Here is a 24136-nt window from a genome sequence, read left to right as displayed (position 1 = left end):
ATGCTAATGATTGAAAATTATAATATAAATAGTTATTAGAGTGAAAAATTATAGATTTAAGTATTATTATGATGAAATATGATTATAGGTGTATGATGTTTATTGATTGGAATTATTTGAAGTTTAAGATAAATATAAGATCGTACATATTAGCGGTTCAAAAGTGATATTTTTGAAGTCTGTAGAACTTGGAGATAGGTAAAATATATTTGATATATATCTGCAATTGATGGAATCAATTGTGATTTAAATTTATTGAAGTGAAATTTGGTGTATGTTAGGAAGATATGAATAATATTTGAAGTTTTATTATGGATTATGGTGATGGAATTAACTAGGTTGAAGTTTAGAGTTACTAAGAGTTATATTGATATTGATAAATCGTGGAGTTAATGGAAGAAAACATTAGAATTTGTGGTCTTACGATTATTATGAGGAATCTTGATAATGTGAAATAATTTTGTGATCTTGGAGATTATTTGAGGAAGAGAATTTAGATTAGATAATGTAAATTTCGAGGACGAAATTTCTTAAGGTGGGGAGAATTGTCACGTCCATGTCTAAATTTCTAGAATTTATACCTTGATATTAGTATATGGTATAATTATTGGGTGTGTGTTCTTCAATTAGTAGCCAAGGTAAGTAACTATCAACTATATTTTGAGTTTCGGCAGTATTTGGAGGGAAACGTCTTAGACGGAGTTTAGAGGCGAATTAAACGGGTGTGACAACGAGCGTGTTCATGAACAGTGGCAGAGCTAGGAATTTACATTTGGGGGGCTAATTTTAACTTTACGGTTACTGTCGAAGTTAGCTTCCGGTGTGAAATTCTTTTTTTTTGGCCTCGACCACCCTAAAATTTCAATCTATTTGGTGTATTAAATGCTAAAAGATTAAAATTGCTCGGTTTAAAAGGAGTAGATATCTTTAATTTTTTATAAATCTAATGCTAATTTCTTATATTTTTTATTGTTATGCGTAAATTTCTTAGAATTTTCATAAAATAAAATAAAATTTAATTTAAAATTTTAATTTTTTGAGTTTCAAAAAAAACTGATTTAAGAAAAAGAAATTAGTTTAAAAAGGTTAAGAAATTAAAGAGGACACAGAAAATTCAATAAATAAATAAATAAAAGATTTAAAAAAAGAGTTTCATCGAAGTTGAACCTATGATTTTTTGTATTAAAAAATATAACCTAACCAACTCAACTATCTTAAAGTGTTGTTATAATGCTACAAATACACCAATGTGAACAAAAATTAGAGAGGTTGCAACATACCAAAATACCACTTCTCAAGGATGGAGCCAGCGGTCGAGGGGCTAGAGCCCCCTCAAGTCCTGGGCTGGCTCCTCCCATGTTTATGAATATTATAATCGGGTTTTCTCATGAGCTTGTTCATGAACCTATAATAGCATGCTCACAAGCTTTCAAGTTTTTAAGTCGAGCTTCGTTGTGCTCAAACTCGACTCGTGTATAAATCGAGTTGAACACGATCGAACTTTTATCAAAATATAGTACTATAAAGAAAGCGATGACATGGAATCTCTGTTTTGTTGACAATCACAATTACAACATAATGCTTTAAATCTTAATTTTAAATATTTGAAAGTTACTCGATAATATAAATGTTAAATGTGGTACAATTGAATAAATTAAATCCCAATCGTTCGTGAGCTTTTCTCGAGCTTGATCCGCGCTTATAAATTATAGGCTAGCCGAGCTTCGAGCTTGAACCGAGCTTAAAAATTATAAGCTATACGAGCTTCGAGGTCGATCTCTTTGATTCTCAAGCTGATACGAGCCTGCCTAGGGTAGGTATCAGTTCGGCTAGTTAATACCCTTAATATCAACTACAAATGTACGTTATGTTATTTCGATCACCTAGGCGGTCCAAACCATCTTTATTTCCTTGAACATTGAGCATGACACATAAATGAAGTGAAAATAGTTGGGGTACAACCATTATTATGACGTTAAAGATAATTATAAGTATAATGATAAAAAAAAATAATAATAAAGTGTAAATAAATTGAGATTCCATCCTCTCAATTAAAATCTTCATCATATACTAAGACTCGAATTCAAGATCTATAATTTAATTGGTATTAATTTTTATGTTCTTACATATTACACGAATCAATCTATGTATTCTTAAAAATAATCGTATAGTTTTTCAATTTGTTTTCGTCAAATTTTTAGTCATTTTATTAGTTTATATTTATAATTTTATATTAATTTTGTCTCCAAATTGTATAATTTGATAATTATTTTATTCATTTTTATAATAATTTACTCTTTAATCTTTCATTTAGTGTAAATTTTCAAATTGGAACAAATAAAAAGATTATGAAATATTTGTATAGTTCAATAATTAAAAAGATAATTAAAACATTTTTTTAATTCTATGGATGAATCGGATATTATGTTATGGTTAAAAAGAAGTATATATTATGTCAACTGTGTCTATGGAATGGAATGTTATTCAAATTTTTTTAGAAAGGAATATATTCAATTTTTGTTATGGCTGGTTTGAATCAAAAATATATACTAAAAAATATATACTCGACTAAATACTGTTTTAAATAATTGGAAGTTACAATAATTTAACACTAATTTTAAGAGAATTTAGCATCCCATCTATATATAATATAAAATAGTAACGATTGAACTGGCGTGTCAATTCCTTAATTTTTGTTGATTAAAAATAATATTGATGAATCATCTTCTTTCTTTAATTTTCTTTTGCTAACATTAATAAACAATTATTTCTTCAATACGATAATGAATGATGAATATCCTAAATAATTAAGCTAATACCCTCTATAATTAAGCTAATACCCTCTCTTGCATTTTCTCTTTTTGAAAATTCTAATCCAAAAACACGTGAATAACAAGTAGTAGTTATCCATAAAAAAATATTGATTTAATGTTATAAAAATATGATAATTAATGATGAATTTCGAGAGTAATACCCTCTCCTACTTTCTCTCTTTCTAAGAATATCCCATAAATTTAGATACTCTATAAAATAATTTTTTGATTCTATTAGATTAAGATGTGATTAAACTAATAATGAAATTATAAACATCACGAAATATAACAGAACTCAAGTACGGTATGTAGAAAAAGATCCCACGGCTGAAAATCCATGATGAAAACTCAATTTAGAGTTTGACAGTTGTTACCTTTTCACCTATCATCTATTATATAAACTATCAGATGCTGCGGTGCCTGCCTGTGCTGATTTTATCTCAATACTCATTACCTGTTTTGATGTTTTATGTTGATTTTTGGATGTAGGTCTAAGCTGACAACTGAAATTTATAATATGGCTTCATCATTTAGAAACTACACCCCATTCTGATGATGTTGATCCATGCACTCTTTATAGCTGCTAGGACAATTGCTGATGCAAATGTATGATTCAAGGTTCAAAAAGGTGCAACACTTTAAGGATAATTGAGGTCTATCAGAAAGATATGAAATATATGTTTCCTCCTTTCTATATATGCTTTTTTATACTTTCATTGAAAACATTTCATTTGAATTTCAACATGAAGGGATAGCTTAGAAGGAACATTTCCTAATGGAATGGGACCCGTAAGTAATCTTGCAAAGAGGTGCAAGATATTTGTTCTCTTGGAAAAATGGCTACAAATGCCCTTGAAGAAGGTGGGTCATATTATTCTAATATTAATAATATGATTGATGAATTTATTAATCTGAGTCATAATTAAAAAGAAGTATGAACTAAGCAGTTCTTATCAATAAAAATGGTTCTCAAGGTAATAAATCAATTAGTTTACAACGATTTATGATATATTAGTGTTCAATCACAAGCTAATTCCATCAGAATGGAAAGGAAGAAAATCACATTCTAATGATCCAAATACCCAATGTTGTTTTATATGTTACATTGCAGGTTAGAATTCAAATGATCCAAGTTTTGCTTTTCTATATGAACTTAATTAAAATCGTAATTGTGAATGGTGACTATATGCAACACTATTTTACTTGGTAATTTGAATTCAAATGATAATTAACTATCTCTATGGCACTTGAGAAGAGATTCCACTCGATCATGGACAAGCTTAATAGCCCTCCTTGAATTACTTTCTAACCTTCATGGTAACTCAAAATGTCTAATTTATTAGAATGCTCGTGAGTTTCTCAACATGCTTATTGAATTCTACAATTCTATATATAGTTATTTTATTTATAGCAGTCACGGGTTCTTTTAATGATTTTTAGGATCTGTGTTATTAAATCTCTTTCTTTCATTCTCTTTTTTTTTTCATTCTCTGCGAAATACATGAAGACATTAGACAACAATATCTTGCACCTCCATTTTCCCAAGTAGTGAATATTGTTTTAGCTTCATCAGTAAATAAGCTTATAATTCTGTTTAGAGAGGATTAAAAATCTCAGCAGTGTAATCCAAGGGTTCAGCCTGAATTCAGAAACAAGTTTACATAGTAGTTGGATTGTTACATGATAAATTGAATTAACATCTCTCATGTTATAAAACCTCTCATGTTATAAAAAAAATGAATAAAGAAATGTGGCAACAATGGATATATTTTATGATGCAATGGGATTGATGAAGGCTCTCAATTTTGGTTTTTAAGTCAATTTTTCAAATTATAATTAGATTATTTTTAATTGTTAATACTACTATATTAAGAAAGTCATTATTTTTTAAAACTTTTGAATTATGTTGGATTATCTTGAATTATGAAGTTTATTTTTTCAAATTATAATTATTGTAGATGAGGATAAGAAAAGATTTTTTATTGTTTCAAATTTCAAATTACTAGACCATATGAGAATAATTTCTTATGTCCATTTTATTAAATATACATGAAGATAATGTTTCAAACATAAAGCTATTATTCTTTTTTTTTTTTTTTAACGTTGGATTATCACGAGGAGTTAATTTAGTTTTTAAATTATAATTGGAGTAGATGCGAATAAAACTAAGTTTTTTTATTTATTTCAAATATCAAGTTACTAAAACTATATGAGAATAATTTAGTATGACCATCTTATTAGATACACCAAATTACCAATGAGTTTTTGTTTTTCAAATTATAATTTAATTAAGGGTTAATTTGGTCGTTAAAGTTGACTCACATGTTCAATTTAGTCTAAATTCGAAGTTTATGTATAACTTAGTTTTAAAGTTGGCAATATTTGATAAATTAGCCCAAATACGATCAATTCTAATACCTAAAAACTTATTAAATTTGAACTAATTTGTTAAATATTGCTAACTTCAGGACTGCGTTGATACATAAATTTCAATTTGGGCTAAACTGAACATGTGCCAAATATTGCTGGCATAATGAGTTCTAAACTAGTTTTTTTTTTTTGGTTTGAGTTAAACTCAAATATCATGCATTAAAAAGAGAACGTCTACCACAAATTTATATTCTTATTATTTAACACTGCGTTTATAATTTCGGTTAGTATTAATGTCAAAATTATATTTATCTAATAGTAAACTCATGCAATCTGTGCATCGCACGGGCCAAAAACTAGTTACTATCTTAAACAATTACAAATTTGAAATTACAATGAATAAAAATAAAAAAAATAAAAAAATATATTTATTAAGTGTAGTTATGATATTTCAAATTATAAAACTCCGGTTATATCTTATTTTTTCTATCCATTTAGGATAGTCCTATAATAAATTGTATATTAAAAAAAAGAGTCAATTTGGTCAAACATCATTAGTAGAATTATTGATTTTCTTATCTTAAAAAAATTATAAATACTTAAAGCTCTGTTTGACAATTAGTTGTTAGCTGATAGTTGATTACATTAGCGGTTAGTTGATTATCTTTTTAGTTAACTGATTTGACTAGCTGATTGTGTAACTTATTTAGTAAAACTTAGCTGATTGTTAATAGTTGTTTGAGTAAAATGACATATAAGGACATGGTAAAGCCTTTATTTGAAGTTAAAGGATAGTAATTAGGGGTAAAAATGTCAATCAACAGAGATGAGATAATAAGATAATTGAAAAAAACTCCAAAAACCAGCATTTTCAAAATTAGCTTTTTGGACACAATAAGCTCTTTCAAACATCTATTGACCAAACACCACTATTAGAGGTTTCACTAGTCAAAACCTCTAAAGTACCTCAAACCTCTAAATTTATCCCAACAAGTTCTTTACCATACAAGACCTAAATGATTTTCTTACCTTAATTTTTTTTTATAAATGCTTAATTAATTTCTTACCTTAAACTCATTTTATCATTATTACTTTTCTAACCTCTCCATTGCTTATAAATAGAGATACATCCTCATAAGCTAACACACATTTCTGTCTATTCTATTCTCTCATTCTTTTTTCTTTTTTTTGATAAATTCTATTCTCTCATTCTTGAATCTATTATCGGAGACAATTCCTGATTCTGAATCTCGGCTATTCTACTTCATTTTTTTTATTTTTTTATTTTTCTCTCTTTTTTCTCCTTTTATGTCTTTTTTTTTATTCTTTGCATCTTTCTTCAATCTATTCTTTTCTATTCTTCAATCTATTTTATTGTTTTATCGGATAATATGAAACTTGTTAGGGGTTGTGCTGCTTCTCTGAGGGCTAACAACCTCTTTCCCTTTACATATATGATTTGCTGGCAGTTATTTTCTTTTTCTCTGCTTCAGCTTTCTCACTTCTTGGCCTCATGATATGATATGCTTAATAATCTATTCCCTCAGGTTTTTTTTTATCATATGACGTTTTAGCTTTTTTAATTTGTTGTCTTTTATATGTCATTTTGTATTACTAGTGCACTTTTAGAACAATAAAGATAGTCGGATAAAATCTATCCAGATAGAAATGATTATATTTTTTATTGTGACTAAAATATCCATATTCTATAATAAATTATATTTATTTTGAATATATATATATTGTTATTAGGTTTCTTTCCAATGAGATAATTAATTACGATTTCAAAAGTTTTGTTTTTTTAGAGAAATTATTATTATTATTTCCTTTTTTTGATTTGTTTTTATCAATGTTTTGAAAACCGGATCGGACGTTGAACCGGTGAGATAACTGGTTCAAGGTTCAATAGGTTCAACCAGTTCAACTGGAATGGTTCAACCGGATAAAAAAATATATATATACATATAAAATAAAATGATGTTTCATTGAACATAAAATTAAAAATTTCATACATATTATAAGCAATTCTTAAGTTAACATATTAATTAAAAATTAAAAATTCATACACATAATATAAAAATTCACACATCGGTAACTAATCCTTAATTTAACACATTAATTAAAAATTCACACATCTAAAATCAAACCCATAGTTTAACACAATATTAAAATTAAAATTAAATTAATTAACACCAATTATTAAAGAGGTTGTTCTCTACCTAATTTTGAAATTTTTTTCTTAATTCAATATGTTTTTCAAAAAATGGCAAAAAACCAGGGTCAATCCGGTTCACTGGTTCAATACCGGTTCGCGGTTCAACCCCGGTTTGATGCGGTTTAATATACTTGAACCTGTATAGCTAAAACCGGACCGGACACTTGACTGGTTCGCGATTCGACCGGCCGGTCCGATCCGGTTTTCAAAACACTGGTTTTTATTAAACCAAACATCACCCTACTTTTTAGGGTTAATTTCAAATAGAACCCTATGGTTTCATACTTTTTGCAGATCGGTATTTGTGGTTGATAAAATTTTAATTTTTCTAAATTTAGCCGATAACGACCTCAAAATGAAACTTTTTAAGAACTAAATGATATTTAAACAACTATAAATCTTCAACTTTTTAGATTTGAGATCATTTATGTGTCCTTTTTAAGGAGCGAAAATTAATGTTTAGAGAGAGAACTCCAAAAATGATGATTCTGAAAATAAATAATGTGGTTCCGTAGTAAAAATGATATTGAACAACTTTAATTATTGAAAATTTTCATTTGGTAAAATGAAAATTTTACAAACCTCAAGTACCGATCTGTAAAATATGTGAAACCACGGGGTTTTATTTGAAATTTTATAAGAAAACCCTTGTATTTCTCTTTTTCATTACTATTATGTTTTATTTATCTTTTATCCTAATCCTAAAGTTTTTTAGAAACAAAAATATAGGATAAGGTAATCAATAGCAATTACTAATTAAAATTCACTTAAATGGTTATAAGGGCTTCAGGTTGTTTAAACTAGATCTCGAGTTCGAGTCTTAGCATACACATAAAGCTTTAATTGGGAGAGGATCCACCTAAAGGATGTCTGACGAACCTCAAACCGAGAAATCGGACAAATTGTACAAAAAATAGAAGCACACCTATGAGTAGTTAAGGACCTTAAGTCGCTTAACCTACGAATCCTAGCGTATGTCCAAAGCTTTAATTCGGAGAGAATTTATATAAAAGGTGCCCGACGAATCTCGACTGAGAAATAAAAAAAAAACTATAAAAAAAATTTAGATTTTTTATAATTCTAAAATAAATTAGATATGAGATATTTTTAAAATTGACAAAATATTTAGATTTAAAATTTATTTTTTTCAATCCACAATCCACATCATACTATTAAATTCATCTTATAATGACCACACTATACTTTTAGATTCATCTTATAATGACCAAAGTTAATGACAGTACCTTTGAAACTCCCGTTAAAAATGATTTTTTACGTGGATAAAAAATTACTCTCATTATAATTATAAATTATTGTTATTAACATATATTACTTTCTTCATGGATATATCATTTATTAACCATAATATTGTCGTTATTGTTGTGATCCTGAAACTATTATACTAAATAACAAAACTAGATTTTAACGTTTTTTGTGAAGTGCATATTTCATCGTAACTTATAAAATGGTCCAAATTTAAGGTTAACATTTTCAAACAATATCAATTTTAGCTCTATATTACCGAAATTTGAAAAAGTTGGGTTGACTGTTATTTAACTGTCACGTCGGATCTTTCAAACATCAATTATATCTAAAATATTTATTGTTTTACTAACACACTTACAAAAAAGCAAGTTTGGCAGCCGCTTGCATGACCTGCTTATGAAAATAATTAAGCAATTTATAATATAATAGATTTTAGAAACTAGTTAGCATTTTATTTCACACTCACTAGAAAATTTATTAATTCTTGCTGTTGAGAAATAGTTTTCAACATATTATGTGCCTATTAGCTTGAATCAGACCTTTCCTCATTTATCAGTAAGACTCCCTCCATCACTTTATGTACCAATTTTAACTTTTCAGTTTTAACTAAGTTAATTAACCTCCTTAAAGAAATCATCTTTGTTAGCCTCAACTAAATACTCATAATAAATCTGTCTCTTACTTATAATTGACCAAATCTTTGTGACAGTTTAACTAAGGTCTTGTCTGTATGAACATAACAGAAATTGGATTCATGACATTGTCATAGGTGTGCTTCTATGACTTGCTGCTTAAACATATATTGATTTGACAAAACATTCATGATGCTTGACCTTAAAGATCAAAGCAGATTCATAAAAACATAGAAAATATGAAGAATTCAGTTTCATAATCAAAATTTGAGAAAATGTAATCAATATTGTAAATAAATTAACTTATTTTGTTAGAGAAATAGTGATGAAAACCAATAAGAAAAATAATGAAATACCTGAACGTGGCTAGTTTCAATCTTGTTAAGTAGAGATTTGAGAAGAACCGATGAAAACCATTGCCTTAAGCTGTCACGCATCTCATCGATTTGAGAATAGATACCCAAATCCTTGAAGGCGTGAACAGACTCTTCCATTGATAAAGGATCACCATCTCTCTTAGAGATCCTCCTCCTCCTCAAGGGAATGCTCCTGTTAGGTCGAGATAAGACTGCCGACCCTAGAGGAGAATATCGAGTAAAACGAGACCAAGGAACAGGAGCTTCTGAGTTAGGATGGTGGTGTATTGGGACGAGGATTTCAGAACATGACTTGGGAGGTTTCTCCCTTGATTCAGTCACAACTTTTGGCTCCAGAGACTGGAAAATGTCAAAGAAGGAGTAGAGAAAAAATTAAGCCAACAAACCCATGGAAGTCTGTAGCGCCTTATAAAAATCTGATAGGGAAAAACAAAGTAGATTAAGTATTGGATACAAGAAGATTAAAGAAATTTAAGTGAATCGGGGCACTTACGAGCTGCTTCTTGGAGCAAGTTTGAAGGTCTGGTTGTTCCTCCAAACAGACGAATTTCTCTAAATTCATTGATTTAGAGGAACAACCAGACCTTCAAACTTGTTCCAAGAAGCAACTCGTAAGTGCCCCAATTCACTTGAATTTCTTTAATCTTCTTGTATCCAATACTTAATCTACTTTGTTTTTCTCTATCAGATTTTTATAAGGCGCTACAGACTTCCATGGGTTTGCTGGCTTAATTTTTTCTCTACTCCCTCTTTGACATTTTCCAATCTCTAAAGCCAAAAGTTGTGATTGGATCAAGGGAGAAACCTCCCAAGTCAAGTTATGAAATCCTTGTCCCAATACACATGCATCCTAACTCAGAAGCGGTTGTTCTTTGGGCTAGTTTTACTCAATATTCTCCTCTAGGGTCAGCAGTCTCATCTCGACCTAAAAGGTGCATTCCCTTGAGGAGGAGGATCTCTAAGAGAGAGGGTGATCCTTTATCAATGGAAGAGTCTGTTCGGGCCTTCAAGGATTTGGATATCTATCCTCAAATCGATGAGATGTGTGACAGGCTAAGGCAATGGTTTTCATCGGTTCTTCTCAAACCTCTACTCAACAAGATTGAAACTAGCCATCTTCAGGTATTTCATTATTTTGTTTATTGGTTTTCATCAATGTCTCTCTAACAAAATAAGTTTTAATTTACTTACAACATTGATTACATTTTTTCAAATTTTGATTATGAAACTGAATTCTTCATATTTTCTCTGTTTTTATGAAATTGCTTTGATCTTTAAGGTCAAGCATCATAAAAACAAAGAAAATATGAAGATTTCAGTTTTATAATCAAAATTTAGTTGAGGCTAAGTTATCACCATGTCACTTAGGTAGAAAGAAGCTTACAAAGATGATTTCTTTAAAGAGGTTAATTAACTTAGTTAAAACTAAAAAGTTAAAATTGGTACCTAAAGTGATGAAGGGAGTCTCACGGATAGATGAGGAAAGGTCTAATTCAAGCTAATATGCACATAATATGTTGAAAACTATTTCTCCACAGCAAGAATTGAGTTTTACCATTTTTTTTAGGTTTAATGTTGTTTTAACTTGTAGCTAAGCTTCCTGCTACCGATTTGCATCAGACCTCCCAGCAAAATCCTATGATTCATGAATGCCGTAGTGCCATCACTGAGCATGAAAGACTTCAAACATTGATGAAAGGAGAATGGGTCAAAGGCTTGCTATCACATAGCAACAATCTGGACAGTTATATGGTGCAGAGGATTCGAGGTACTTAATAGTTTTAAACTTCATTTGATCTATTTATCTTCTAAAACATATGATTACATGTTATTTAATTATACTTGTGTTACCTTATCTTACAGAGCTTGTTGAGGGGACTTGCTTGAAGAATTACAGAACTTGGGATGTCAAAGCAATTGGGAGTACAAAGCAATGGAGGAGAGGTTGGCTAATCCGAGTATCGGAAAGGAGGAGCATGAAGGTATGGAGTTGGGGTTTTCAATGGTGCCAGGCGGGATGGTGATAGCTCGTTGATCCTAATTGTTCGGTTTGTAACCAATAAGGTACTGAATTTCCCAACGATGAAGATCCGTTTGGCGAATCTGTGGCGGCTATGAAGAGGGATAGTGATTCAGGAGATTGCCCTAAATCTGACTTCCTTTGAATTTTTCCATCATATTGATCAGGATAGAGTATTGACCATGGCCCATAGGCATTTGGCAACTACATGCTTGTGAACCTTGACTAATTTCTGAACCGTCTTGCTAAATCGTTCTCATATTGACCTGTAAAACAGAACCAATATCAAAGAGGGACTGGAGTCCGGTGTACCCGCTCTGATGCCTAAGTCATTCAAGTACTTAGGAAGGGTTGAAGAGTATGGACTAGTTGTGAGATAATAGTTAACGTGATGTAGGTTGTGACTATACTTGTCTATATATAAAGTTTACATTGAATCCTTCGTTCACTAAAAGTCCTTTTGGGCTTAGGATTTCTTTCTCCTATTAGGAGTCTTGTCCTAGAAGAAGTCCTTTACCATGGAGAATTCTAGTTGTTCTCGATCATTCCCTTATAGGGGAATAAAAGCTTCTAAAAGGTTCTAAAAGTTTGTTTCATCACACGTGGTGAAATAATGTAGATGGTTGTGATAATGCATTATGTCATTTTGTATGATATAATATGTCCCCCTTTTTACTTCTGAATTCTTTCAAGATTTAATGGCACACGTGCGGGATGAAAATGGATCTTTTTGGCTCTCAATTTGCTTTGTCTTGGATTTTTTTGTTAAATGGGCATGTGTCATTTTACACATTTTTCAGAATTGACTGCTTTTCTCAACACGCCTTGCCATCGTGTCTTTCGTTTAACTGGTCTGAGGATCTGTGTAGGCCATATTTTCTCAAAAAAGGATGGTTGCTCTTAATGTTAGTAAGATTTATTTCCCTGCCTTTTTATCTTCCGACTCTTCTACTTTTATTCAATTCTCTTGGTGTCACTTCCTCTTCTTCTGTTCTTTTATAAAGGTGTCTTTTTCTCCTTTATTTCCATTTTTGTTCTTTTCGTCATTTTTATTTTTGAAAACAAACGGCTTCTTATACTTCTGTCTTTTCGTCATTTCGATTTTTGAGAGCCATAAGCTTCTTTGGTTCCAGGATTCTTTTGCTCCCATAGCAAGTTTTCCTTTGATTTTTGCTTGTTTCGTTTTGCTCTTTTCTGTTTTCTCTTTATTTTATCTCTTGTGATGGGTCGTAAAAAGATACGAACTTAAAAGGGTGCTATCTTTGGGGAATTCAAGAGGCATATTATCCCTAATCTTCGAAATTATAAGTAGTCCTCCATCCTAGATGACCTTGATATGACGAAGAAGTTTCAGCGAGGCAGAGTATATGGTCTCTACTGTAACAAACAGTGGCAAGAAGTTATAGCGAGGCAGAGTATAGAGCATTGGCTCTAACAAGACATGAAATGCAGTGGTTTCTCTATATGCTGGATTTCGTGGGTATCTCTCATACATAGACAATTTCTCTCTATTGTAACAACCAATCAGCTATTTACATAGCTAATAATCCTTCATTCCATGAAAGGACAAAACACATAAGGTTAGATTGCCATTTCTTTTGAGATCAAATCAAGTCGGGGATAGTTCAGCTACTGCCCGTTTCAACACATCAACAGTTAGCTGATATTCTAACGAAACCTTTGGCAAAACCACTTTTTCAAAGTTTACTTTATTCCCGCCAGCTTGAAGAGGGATGTTAGATTATAAAAATGTAATAAGTTAAAGGTTAGTTAGTTTAATTTTAATAAGTTCTAGATATTAGTTTTGTTAATGTAATAAGTTAAAGGGTAGTTGGTTTAGTTTTAATCAGTTCTAGGTATCAGTTTTGTTATTTTACCAACGGTTACGTTATCTGTTATAAATGACAGAACCAATGGAATTTGTAAACTACTTTTTAATTCTCTCTTTCATTCTGAATGAAATCTATTCAGTTTGTTCATTTCTTGATTCAAGCATTTCGATATTTCGATATTGCTATGTAGTAGAAGTTAATTGATTTCCTTTCAAAATGATTAACCGTAATTATTTTTCAATCTTAACCAAACACTTGTATTTTATTGTTTGGAATAAAAGTACAAAAAAAACTATAAAAAGTGAATCAGACAATAACTCAAACAATGAAAGTGTTCTTATGCATGAAAAGGCCTCCGCAAATAAAACCTTATTGGATTGATAGTCATTGAAATTTGGATTTTGTTATAAAAAAAAGTCATTGTTTTAAACTTTCTTTTTTATTTCAATAAAGTCATTCTGACCATTTTAGAGAGAAAAAAATTATCAGAACCGTGACATGTAACTACATTGAAAATGATTCTTACGTATGACATGACAACCATAAAAAATTTATCATAATACTGACATGACAACCACACTGGAAATGTGACATGACAGCCAAAACAATGTATTTTTTTTTATTATCACCTGATATACACATGGCCACCAAACGGTCGTCATGTTGTACGTAAAAGTAAGTTTTTTCAAACGTGGTTATCATGTTACTACTCCGGTGACTTTTTCTGCATAAATATCTATATTATATACATTGAAGGTGTTCAAGAGTAGATTCACTCATCTAAGCTTCTCTCAAAGTCGTAATAAGCATAAATAAGGCATAGACCATGAAAATAAATATAAGAAACCCAACAACACATATCACAAAAACACTCATTTTGGCAGAAACATCTTATCTAAGGAGGTATAAATACTGTCCATAAAGGGATCTGCAAAGCTGCTTAAAAGGATAAAATTAGTACTATCAATTTCTGACGCATAATACAATTTATTGAGATAAACTGATTGACACGATTATCATTAAAAATATCATTTATATCATATATAATCATGTGATAACTCAACTTCCAAAAAAAAGATGATGTGTTTTTAATTCCACAAATTAATGAGGTTGCCATGACTCAAACCCTCGACCGTTTGGTCCTAGAGGACCTGAAACCATGTCATGGAACCAATTGAACTAAAAGCTCAAGTTGATAGTTAAAGTCTAATAATAGATCTTATATTAATCTCAGACACACCCCACATGCAAATGTCCCTTGGGCTTGCAGCGTCTACAATACAGACTCATTCTACCATGTGTTTTTTAATTCCACAAATTAATGAGGTTGCCAGGACCCTCGAACCCTCGACCGATTGGTCGAAGAGGCTCTAATACCGACTGAACTTCTAGGCACTGCAGAATCAAGCAATAGAAATGCTTGGAAACCTGTCAATCAAACTAGAACCCTCACTCCAAGGATCATCCCAAGGATGAAATCTAGTCCCATCACCAATGGAGTATACTTGAAACAGGATTTTAACTCGTGTTTGATCTTGTGAATATCTTCACAACTCTTAACAAAGAGCTAGGTAATCTTAGTAGATCAAGTGGTCGAGGGTTCGAATTCTAGCAGCTTCATTTATTGATTAAATTTCAACACATGGTAACATGAGCATGTGTTACACGGTCTTCAAGTCTAGAGGACATTCGCATGAGTGAGTGAGTGAGTGTGTTAGAGAATAATAAAAAGTATTCTTAGACCTTGACGAGCTTAACCTTTTGGTTCGCATAGTTCCTTTGACAGAAAATATGCCTAAAAAACATCAGTTTTCTGGCAGTTTACCCTAAGACCAGAACAATCACCAAACACTTAAAGAAGCTGAATCAATATCAGCATGACTAAATCCTATTTGAATTTGGTTCATTAATAAAATTATCTAATCATGAATTGGTTGTGAGTGAATCCTTAATTATACATAAACAAGATCACAAGCAAAGTTCTGTTGGGCTTGTGGAGACTAATATATATAGGCCCAACTGAAGCGATGGGCCCAAAATTTTTTTGGGCGATTAGGGTTTCAGATGGTTAGGGTTTCAGGAGTATAAATGTAACCTCTTTTTCTGTAATCCGTATCTTATTCATTATAGTAAATATCCTGGCTTGGTAGTGCCCCCAAACGTAGTCATTCATATTGAGTGGCGAACTGGGTAAACAATTCTTGTGTGTTTGCTTATTTTCGTTTATCGTAATTTCAATTATTCCTAACAACTGGTATCAGAGCGAGGGTTATTACGATGGGAGATGAAAAAACCCCTGTGGAGAAATTCGATGGTTCGGATTTCGGTTTCTGGAAGATGCAGATCGAGGATTACCTATACGGTAAAGATCTGTACCAGCCTCTGGGTGAGCAGCCGGAGGATATGTATGATGAAGAGTGGAAGCTGTTGGACAGAAAAGCGATGAGCATTATTCGCCTGTCGCTGTCCAGAAACGTGGCGCATCACACGGTGAAGGCAAAGACCACGAAGGAGATGTTGGAGATCTTGAGTTCGTTGTACGAGAAACCTTCCGTGGCAAACAAAGTTCATCTGATGCGGCGACTGTTTAATCTGCAGATGACGGAGAATATAGCAGTTGCGACGCACCTGAATGATTTTAATATGACAATCACTCAATTAAGTTCTGTAGATATTGATTTCGACGAAGAGGTATTAGCCCTAATTCTGTTATCTTCTTTACCAGAGAGTTGGAGCGGCACGGTTACTGCCCTAAGTGCTTCAGCAAGGAAAGAAAAACTTAGGTTTGATGATGTCAGAGACTTGACTATAAGCGAGGAGATTCGCAGGAAAGAGTCAGGTTCCACATCAGGATCAGCCTTGAATGCAGAGAATCGGGGCAGGTCAGATCGCAGGTCAAAGCAGAATCGTGGCAGGTCTAAGTCCAAAGGGAGAGGGAAACCTATGAAGGACAAGAGCCACATCAAGTGCTGGAATTGTAATGAGAATGGTCATTACAAGAGTGAATGTAAGGCACCGCAGAAGGAGAAGTCAGTGAATTCAACCAGCGAGGATTTTGGTGATGCGTTAATTCTGAGTAATTCAACTGCAGAAACAGCAGCACAAGCCCTGGTATTGAGTGTAAGAAGTCCTCCGGAGTCTTGGGTATTAGACTCAGGGGCTTCGTTTCATTCATGTAGTAGTGCAGATTTGATGGAAAACTATACCCCTGGGAAATTCGGAAAGGTTTATCTTGCTGATGATGAGCCTTTAGAGATTGTAGGGAAGGGAGATGTTTCGATCAAATCCCCGAATGGATCTGTGATAAAGCTGTCTGGAGTAAAGCATGTTCCTGGCCTAAAGAGAAATCTGTTGTCAATCGGGCAAATGGATGATGAAGGTTATTGTGTAATCTTTGAATGTGGTGCTTGGAAAATGACCAAAGGAGCCATGGTGGTTGCCCGTGGTGAGAAGGTTGGATCGTTGTACTTAACAGACAACGTTTTCAATAACATTGATGTCGTGAGGGAGAATGTCAATGCAGATTTGTGGCACTGTCGTCTTGGTCACATGAGTGAAAAGGGGATGAAAGTGCTGTATTCAAAGGGTCTGTTGCCGGGTCTGAAATCTGCTGATCTTGGGCTGTGTGAGGATTGCATCTTTAGGAAGCAGAAAAGGGCCAGTTTCTCTAAGGGTGGCAGAACTTTGAAGAAAGAGAAGTTGGAGTTAGTTCACAGCGATCTATGGGGTCCTGCACCTGTGAAATCTCTTGGTGGAGCTTTGTATTACATGACCCTCATTGACGACTCCACCAGGAAAGTGTGGATCTATTTTCTGAGAAAGAAATCTGATGCTTTTGATTCCTTTCGAAAATGGAAGGCCCTGGTTGAGAATGAGACAGGTTTGAAGGTAAAGTGCTTGAGGTCTGACAATGGTGGAGAGTATGAGCTTAGGGAATTCAAGGAATTATGTGCTGAGAATGGAATTCGCATGGAGAAGACTCTGAAAGGAACTCCTCAGGAGAACGGAGTTGCAGAACGAATGAACAGAACTCTGTGTGAGCGTGCTAGAAGCATGAGGCTGAAGTGCGGACTTCCGAAGACGTTCTGGGCAGAAGCAGTTAACACTGCAGCATTCTTGATCAACAAAGGGCCTTCGAGTCCTTTGGAGAGTGGCATTCCTGAAGAGGCTTGGAGTGGAAAACAGGTAAATCTATCCTTTCTATGAGTATTTGGATGTGATTCATATGTTCATATTGCTCCCCTTGAGAGAAGTAAGTTAGATGCAAAGTCTATTAAGTGCACATTTATTGGATACGGTGGTGATGATTTCGGATATCGGTTCTGGGACAGTCAGAACAGGAAGATTATTCGCAGTCGGGATGTTGTTTTCAACGAGTAGATAATGTACAAGGATAGTCTGGGCACATCTGATACTGGTGATGCAGGACCAGAGGTCGTGGAACTAGACATCACGAATTCTGGTGGGAGCAAGGAGGTAGTTGTGGAGGAGACAGTTGTGGAGGAGGTAGAAGAACCCCAAACTCCACCGGTTACACTGCGCAGATCCACTAAAGAGCGTAGAGCACCTGACAGGTACACGCCTACAAGCAACTACATGCTGTTAACAGATAGTGGTGAACCAGAAAGCTACTTGGAAGCATCTCGTGGAGAGGATGCGAGCAAGTGGAGGCTTGCAATAGATGATGAGATGGATTCCTTGATGACCAATGGCACCTGGGAACTTGTTGAGCTTCCAAAGGGTAAGAAGGCTCTACAAAACAGGTGGATTTTCAGAATCAAAGAAGAGGCTGATGGTAGCAAACGCTACAAGGCAAGGCTGGTCGTGAAAGGCTTTCAGCAGAGGTATGGCATAAATTATACTGACGTTTTTACTCCAGTGGTGAAGCTGACTACTATTCATTTAGTGTTGAGTATGGTAGCTGCAGAAGATTTGGAGCTGCAGCAAATGGATGTAAAAATGGCATTTCTTCATGGGGACTTAGATGAAGACATCTATATGAAGCAACCTCAGGGCTATGAGTCTGATAACGCTGAGCTTGTGTGCAAGTTGAACAAGAGCTTGTATGGTCTGAAACAAGCTCCAAGACAGTGGTACAAGAAATTTGACGGATTCATGCACGAAATTGAGTTCGTGAGGAGTGAAGCTGATCATTGTTGTTACTTCAGGAAATTGAATGAAGGCTACATAATTTTACTATTATATGTTGATGATATGCTGATTGCAGGGTCGAGTGCTCGAGAAGTGAGAAAACTGAAGAAGCAGTTATCTGAGCGGTTTGCTATGAAAGATCTCGGAGAAGCTAAGCAGATTCTGGGCATGAGGATTGAAAGAGATAGGAAGGCTGGAAAGTTGTATCTCTCACAAGCTGAGTATATCAAGAAGGTATTGATTAGATTCGGCATGCAAGATGCCAAGCCAGCTACGGTTCCTTTGGGTAGCCATTTTAAGCTATCTAAACATGACTCACCCAAGAGCAGAGAAGAGCGAGTCCAGATGGAGAGAACTCCATATGCCTCAGCAATTGGCAGCTTGATGTATGCAATGGTGTGCACAAGGCCGGATATTGCACATGTTGTGGGAGTTGTTAGTCATTTCATGGGAGACCCTGGTAAGAAGCATTGGGAAGCAGTAAAGTAGATTTTGAGATACCTGAAGGGAGCCACTGAACAGGCCCTATGTTTTGAGGGCAAGAAAGTTATGTTGACAGGATATGTGGATGCAGATTTGGCATCTAGTGACCTTGACAAGAGAAGAAGTACAACCGGATATGTCTTCACATTGGGTGGTACTGCTGTCTCTTGGGCTTCAAAGCTGCAGAAGGTGGTGGCTTTGTCTACTGCAGAAGCTGAGTACGTTGTAGTGACTGAGGCTAGTAAGGAGATGGTATGGTTGTAGAATTTCTTGCGTGAGTTGGGAAAGGAGCAGAAGGATCCTATTCTGTACAGCGACAGTCAGAGTGCCATTCATTTGGCAAAGAATCCCGCATTTCACTCAAGAACAAAGCACATAGAGTTGAAGTATCACTACATACGGCATCTCTTGGACAGGAAGATATTGCAGTTGATGAAGATTCCAGGCACAGAGAATCCTGCAGACATGTTGACTAAGGTTGTAACCTTAGAGAAGCTGAAGCTATGTATGGCTTCAGCTGGCCTTGGTAATTAAGTTAAAGGCATGGCACTACCATCAGAGGACGGATTTAGTCTCCAGGTGGGAGATTGTTGGACTTATGGAGACTAATATATATAGGCCCAACTGAAGCGATGGGCCCAAAAAAAATTTTGGGCGATTAGGGTTTCAGACGGTTAGGGTTTCAGGAGTATAAATGTAACCTCTTTCTCTGTAATCCGTATCTTATTCATTATAGTAAATATCCTGGCTTGGTAGTGCCCCCAGACGTAGTCATTCATATTGAGTGGCGAACTGGGTAAACAATTCTTGTGTGTTTGCTTATTTTCGTTTATCGTAATTTCAATTATTCCTAACATTCGTGAATAAATAAACAAGATGCTTAGAAATAGTTCGTGTATTACTCATTTATTATATTTGTGGATGAACACATCTAATAGAAAATGAAATAATATTAAGTTTAGATATATGTGAACTAACACAAAACTATACAGTTTTCTACAAAACTAAAATTTGTTCGTAAATGTTCTAATTGAGCTGCTTGCGAGCTTTCTAGCCGAGCTTTGATCCGTTCAAGCACAGCTCATTTACGAACCGAGTCAGTAAAGCGTCCTCACAATAGGCTGAAGTATCCCCCAAATATTTCCAACACTTGAAGGGAATGAAGGTCTTGGATTGAATTCAGATAAGAGAATGACTCCAATTCCTCTGAGAACCCATCAATTGATAATCTCTTCAATTTAATAAGTTTAGGCAGGATTTCCTCTGAAAAGCAACTCAATCTTGAACACTTGGTTATTTTTAATCCCATAAGAGAGCTCAAATTCCCTAAATCTTCAGGAACATTTGTCAGCCTATCACAATAGCTTAGGGCATGTCTTTTGGCGCCACCTAGATATAAATTGGGTCTTGAAGTAACAAGCCAGTAGAGGCAATGTAATTTTAATATTTTTGTGGGTGAAAATAAATTTAAAAATAAATAAAGAATGATTAAATTAGTATTTAATTAATAAAAGCAAGGTAGTGGAGGTTTGGTCTTGTTCCTCCGTACACTCATAAAAAGAGTAAAAATATTAAAAAATTTATGTTGGCAGACAAAAGTTCACAGGGTTCAAGATTTCAAAGTTACTAAAATATGTAACTTACATAAATTAGTAACAATAATGTAACCTACACTTTAATGGTTGGGTGTTGCAAGCAACAAGCTTGCAACACCCATTAGAGTTGCTCTTATTCTGAGATCTTCTAGAGACTGGATTTCATCGAATATATTACTCATGCTTTCACATCGGACGATTTCCAGGCCTTCAAGTGAAGAAAGACAAAGGCGAAAAAATGCAACTGTTTCACCTGCTTCGCCCACTGTTGGTTCCATCCTTTCTTCTAAAATCCGCATTGACATCAGTTCAAACGATTTTAATGATGGAAATAACGGGTGTAAATGAGCCGAGCTGAACCATAGGTAGGTTCGGTAATGGCTCGTTAATATCTCAAGCCGAGCCCTTTCGAACCAAGCTTTTACCGAGCCGACCTTTGACCGAATCTGGCTGAAATTTGGCCGAACCGAGCTTTTATCGAGCTTCTAACAAGTTTTAACCAAATTCATTATACATGTATAGAATAAGTAGCGTATAAAACAGAAAAGACTTGTAAAATACTTCGTATGAGTTTAAAATATTTATAAAGAAACAATCATGTTATTGTCTTGATTTCAGAATAGTAAATGATACTTGTGGTCGAAAAATACAAACTCAAACAAAAATTTCAAACAATGAAATATATATTAAAGTTTATAACGTATTTTGCTCCTTATCATCAATTGTCTAGTTAAAGACTCAAATGTCTAAGATTTTGTATCTTATTTTTTATAGGTTAAAAATTATTTGAGTTGTGAATTGTGATGAAAACTAATAATAACCAATTATATATATATATATATATATTAAATATATATAATGAAATATATACAATAATTAAAAACAATCGAGCTTGCTCACGAGCGTTCGAGCCGAACCTGAGGAAGCTCAGACTCAGCTTGTTAGTGCTCGAGCCGATCCCAAACTCAAGTCGAGCCCTATCGAGTTGAGTTTTGATCGAGTTTTCACCGAACCAAACTCGAATAGTTTACGAACTAACAAGACTCGTTTACACCCTTACGAGCCTCGGCAGTTTTTCACAGTTCTTGCAGCCAATCAATCTCAGCTCCACCAAATTATTTAGTTGAAGAATCACTTCGACTTTGAATATTCATCATCAATAACCATGAGGGGAATTTTTGACATGAATAATTCTCAATCTCTAAGCTTTTTATCCCTGAATGAGGCTGGAGAGCTTCTAACACTTCCTCGTCGTTTCTGAAACTTTCTCTTCCAGAACTCCAAACAAATTTCAGGATTCTATTTTTGTTTTCTTCTGCAGATTTGCTTTTTCAGCTTCATCTTTAGTCGAGACTCATTTTGGTTCCCCTCAAAATGACGTGTTTTAGCTTGTGGTTTTTATATATAAAAAAAAGGGTAAGGTGCAAAAATATCCCTAATGTTTTGGATCAGGAGTAATTTTACTTTTAACGTCTAAAATACAATTTTATCCCTAATGTTGGAAGCCAAGAGCAATTTTAACCCTAACGTTGATAAATTGGGTCAATTTGAGAAATAATTCATCAAACTGTCTTCTCGGTCATGAATCTTGTCATCTACACTTCACACATGCGTTATTTTATCAGTAACAAATCACAAATATATGCTGGGATGTGAAAAAAATAAGAAACAAAATATTAAAAATATACTGTCTTTTGTACGAATTAGACAAAAAAATTCAAAAAATTCACCGAATTTATAAATATTAATCTTCAATTTTATTATTAAATTAAAAAAAACATTATATCTTTTTTTTAGAACAAATTGATATGCAATTGGTGCAAAACAAATAAAAAAAATACTGTATTTTATAACAGTGTCTGAAATTGATCCAATTTATCAACGTTAGGGGTAAAATTGTTGTTGGCTACAAACATTAAGGGTAAAATTGCATCATTTTAGACATTAGGGGTAAAATTGCTGCTGACCCAAAACGTTAGGGGTATTTTTGCACCTTAACCCTAAAAAGAAGCAGTATAACTAGAGGCAACAAATCGTTTTCAAGCTATGACAGATTGTAGATGTCAATTGTCACCTCGTAATCGTCGATCTACTTAGCATTAGAAGTTTTTTTTTTTAAGACATTTTGTATCGAATAGCAATTATGTATTAAAGTATATTTTTTTCAATTAATGCTAAAAAAATTTCACATAGAGTTTTGCCCCCTCCCTCAAATCCTGGATCCGTCACTGCTCACCTCTTCCGGATACTCTATTGCTAAACTCCGTCTTAATTTGTTTAAGCATTCAAGCTCTTGAATGCTGCCTCCTTTATCAACACCCACAGCAAAAAGTGGCAATGTTTCGAGACAAGTTACGCGACCCAGCATGGATGGCATCTGATGTTCGTATGAAAAATAAAAATGTCTCAAGCTCATCAGGTTACAGATCTTCTTCCTAGGAAGCTTTATAAGCGATTTGCAGTTATCGAATCTCAATGTTTGAAGATTGTAAAGTTTGGTAATAGATTTTGGCAATGCTTTGATATCAGTGAATGCTACATCAATATATCTCAAATGTTTTAACTTGCCTATTGAAGAGGGCAACTCTTCGACATCAGCACCTTGACAAATAATTAGAGTCCGTAGGCTTTGCAATTTCTAAGATTCATCGATGACTGCATCTTTTTGGAATTAGATTGCGAGCCTGCCAGTAATTTTGTAGAAAAATTATAAAATTATGAAATTTGAATTCTAATTAAGGATAGTGAAAAGCTTAAAGACCAAAAAGTTTAAAGCTTCACAATTAAATCTATGAGATTTAGATTAATTGAAGGAACGTTTGAAAGCTTGAAGATTGAAATTGAATGATCACAAATATAAGAATTGAAAATGTGAAACTAAGAATTGAAAAAGAAATATTGAAGAACTAAAGATAGAAAATTGAAAGAAATTGACAAAATTGAGTCTGATTGTTGTAGAGATTTTTTCTAAGATTGTTGAGTGCGTGTTTTTCTGCTGTCAAAACTTGTATTTATGCTGTAAAAAAATAAATAGTAACTACCCAGCAAGAAAGTTTCACGTTTCAACAAAGAATTATGTTTTTCTGTTGTAGATAATATGCAGAAAACTTCCCAGGAAGAAAGTTTCACGGCAATGAAGTTTTGTAATTGCAAAACAAGATTGCTCCTAACCGCTCTTTTCCACTAACCTATGCTCCAGCTCCACTAATTTCTGCCCAAACTTCCACAGAATTTATGCTCGATTAAATTGGTCAGTTGCACAATTCAGCAGAACTTTTGGTAAATTACCAAATCGGTCTAAAACTTCATATTTCACACAACTTTTAACAAAAAGAGAGGTAATTAATGAAATAATACCAGATTCAAACTAGCATAATTAGTA

This window comes from Euphorbia lathyris, chromosome 4 (genome assembly GCF_963576675.1).
Source record: "Euphorbia lathyris chromosome 4, ddEupLath1.1, whole genome shotgun sequence".
Classification (NCBI taxonomy): Eukaryota; Viridiplantae; Streptophyta; class Magnoliopsida; order Malpighiales; family Euphorbiaceae; genus Euphorbia; species Euphorbia lathyris.
The sequence above is the reverse complement of the archived record's forward strand: the minus strand, read 5'-3'. Positions refer to the sequence as shown.